Source organism: Fundulus heteroclitus, unplaced genomic scaffold (genome assembly GCF_011125445.2).
Source record: "Fundulus heteroclitus isolate FHET01 unplaced genomic scaffold, MU-UCD_Fhet_4.1 scaffold_264, whole genome shotgun sequence".
Taxonomy (NCBI): domain Eukaryota; kingdom Metazoa; phylum Chordata; class Actinopteri; order Cyprinodontiformes; family Fundulidae; genus Fundulus; species Fundulus heteroclitus.
The window spans coordinates 81549-85000 of NW_023396674.1; positions in this window are offsets into that span (position 1 = coordinate 81549).

A 3452-nucleotide genomic window follows, 5' to 3' on the forward strand; every position below is an offset into this window, starting at 1 on the left:
CCCCTGGTTCTCAACACTTAGAATTTTTTTCCTGGTTTCGCGCCCATGGTACAGCAGGGCTGAGCAGGACAGGGGGAGGTCCCACTGCTGCACCCCAGCCTAGGCCCTGAGGACTGCTCTCTGACATTGTCCCCTGCGTGCTGGTTCTCGACACTTAGAATTTTTTTCGTTTCCCCCATGGTGGACTCCAGCATTAGGGGGATTCCACTGTTTAGCCCAGCCAAGGCCCTGTTCTCGGACTCTCTTGACACAGCTCCCCTTATATCCCCCCATTCTGGATTAGAATTTTTTCCTTTTTTCCCCATGGTACGCAGCATGGCTCCAGCAGAGAATAGGGAGGCCCGGAGAAACCGACAAAAAAATCGAGGGATGACTTTCATAGATCGCAGGATGAGCTACTCCAGCTGACGTATCCAAACCCTGCCAGAATCCAGGGTCTGGGTGAGCTAGACCAGTTCTCCACCCCATTGCTATGCGTAAAGGAGGGAGGGGTGACTGTCCGGCCACTAGCCCAGCCAAGGCTCTCCTCACCATTCTGGAGTCAGCTATCAGAGACCAACCCTATGATGGGGCTACGGTTTCTTTTTGTCTTTTCTTTTCTGATTTAGATTATTATTCATTATTAATATATTATTTCTTTTTTCCTTTTTCTCATTTAATTATTATATTATTATTATTTATTATAACTTCTTTTTTTTCTTACTGATTATTATTATTATTGCTACAACCCTTATTAGTATAAAATTAACCTGTTATGAGGTTAAACTCCAGTGAGTTCCATTAGTGGGAGAACTATCCAAGTTGAATTTTCCAATTAGGAAGAGCCCATTGAAGGATCTGTCCAGCACTCCATGAACTTGGCCAGCCACAAGCCAGCCCTGTGGTACTATTCTGGGCAGTGCTGCGTGAACAGACCCCCCCTGTGGAGGAGGTGGGACTTTTTTTTCGGTTGTCTTCTTCTGATTATCATCATCATTATTAATTTTTTAATATTATTATAATTGTTTTTTTTGTTTTTTTTGGTTTTTTTTCATTTTTATTTTGAGTTTTTTCCCCATCCCCTCACCACGCCAGCAGCCCCGCTCGGGTCAGCCCGCAGCAGAGCCTTGGGCAGCTCCAGAGCAGCTCTGGGTCTCCCAGCAGCAGCAGCAGCAGCAGCAGCAGCAGCAACAACAGTCTGCCCTGGGTCTGCTAACCTCCACATGCAGCATGGATCTCCAGGCAGCAGCAGCCCGCTCTGGGTCTTTGCCCAGCAGCATGAGCCTGCTCTGGGTCTCCTATCCTCCACATGCAGCATGGATCTCCCCGCAGCAGCAGCAGTCTGCCCTGGGTCTGCTAACATCCACATGCAGCATGGATGTCCCAGGCAGCAGGAGCCTGCTCTGCTCTGGGTCTTTGCCCAGCAGCATGAGCCTGCCCTGGGTCTGCTAACCTCCACATCCAGCATGGATCTCCCCACAGCAGCATGAGCCTGCTCTGGGTCTCCACATGCAGCATGGATCTCCCAGGCAGGAGCAGCCTGCTCTGGGTCTCCTAACCTCCACATCCAGCATGGATCTCCCAGGCAGCAGGAGCAGCCTGCTCTGGGTCTCCACATGCAGCATGGATCTCCAGGCAGCAGCAGCAGTCTGCCCTGGGTCTGCTAACATCCACATGCAGCATGGATCTCCAGCCAGCAGCAGCAGCCCGCTCTGGGTCTTTGCCCAGCAGCATGAGCCTGCCCTGGGTCTGCTAACCTCCACATGCAGCATGGATCTCCCCGCAGCAGCATGAGCCTGCCCTGGGTCTGCTAACCTCCACATGCAGCATGGATCTCCAGGCAGCAACAGCAGTCTGCCCTGGGTCTGCTAACATCCACATGCAGCATGGATGTCCCAGGCAGCAGCAGCAGCCTGCTCTGGGTCTGCTAACCTCCACATGCAGCATGGATCTCCAGGCAGCAGCGGCCCGCTCTGGGTCTTTGCCCAGCAGCATGAGCCTGCTCTGGGTCTCCTATCCTCCACATGCAGCATGGATCTCCCCGCAGCAGCAGCAGCCTGCCCTGGTTCTCCTAACCTCCACATCCAGCATGGATGTCCCCGCAGCAGCATGAGCCCGCTCTGGGTCTTTGCCCAGCAGCATGAGCCTGCCCTGGGTCTGCTAACCTCCACAGCCAGCATGGATCTCCCAGCAGCATGAGCCTGCTCTGGGTCTCCACATGCAGCATGGATGTCCCAGGCAGCAGGAGCAGCCTGCTCTGGGTCTCCTAACCTCCACATCCAGCATGGATCTCCCAGGCAGCAGCAGCCCGCTCTGGGTCTGCTAACCTCCACATCCAGCATGGATCTCCCAGGCAGCAGCAGCCTGCTCTGGGTCTCCTAACCTCCACATCCAGCATGGATCTCCCCACAGCAGCAGCATGAGCCTGCTCTGGGTCTCCTAACCTCCACATGCAGCATGGATCTCCCAGGCAGCAGCAGCCCGCTCTGGGTCTCCTAACTTCCACATCCAGCATGGATCTCCCCACAGCAGCATGAGCCTGCTCTGGGTCTCCTAACCTCCACATGCAGCATGGATCTCCCAGGCAGCAGCAGCCCGCTCTGGGTCTCCTAACCTCCACATGCAGCATGGATCTCCCCACAGCAGCATGAGCCTGCTCTGGGTCTCCTAACCTCCACAGCCAGCATGGAAGTCCCAGGCAGCAGCATGAGCCTGCTCTGGGTCTCCTAACCTCCACAGCCAGCATGGATCTCCAGCCAGCAGCATGAGCCTGCTCTGGGTCTGCTAACCTCCACACGCAGCATGGATCTCCAGCCAGCAGCAGCAGCCTGCTCTGGGTCTGCTAACCTCCACATGCAGCATGGATGTCCCAGGCAGCAGCAGCCCGCTCTGGGTCTTTGCCCAGCAGCATGAGCCTGCTCTGGGTCTTGTCCCAGGCAGCATGAGCCTGCCCTGGTTCTCCTAACCTCCACAGCCAGCATGGATCTCCAGCCAGCAGCAGCAGCCCGCTCTGGGTCTGCTAACCTCCACATGCAGCATGGATCTCCAGCCAGCAGCAGCAGCCCGCTCTGGGTCTTTGCCCAGCAGCATGAGCCTGCTCTGGGTCTCCTATCCTCCACATGCAGCATGGATCTCCAGCCAGCAGCAGCAGCCCGCTCTGGGTCTTTGCCCAGCAGCATGAGCCTGCTCTGGGTCTCCTAACCTCCACAGCCAGCATGGAAGTCCCAGGCAGCAGCATGAGCCTGCTCTGGGTCTCCTAACCTCCACAGCCAGCATGGATCTCCAGCCAGCAGCATGAGCCTGCCCTGGGTCTGCTAACCTCCACACCCAGCATGGATCTCCCCACAGCAGCATGAGCCCGCTCTGGGTCTCCTAACCTCCACATGCAGCATGGATCTCCCCACAGCAGCATGAGCCTGCTCTGGGTCTGCTAACCTCCACACGCAGCATGGATCTCCAGGCAGCAGCAGCAG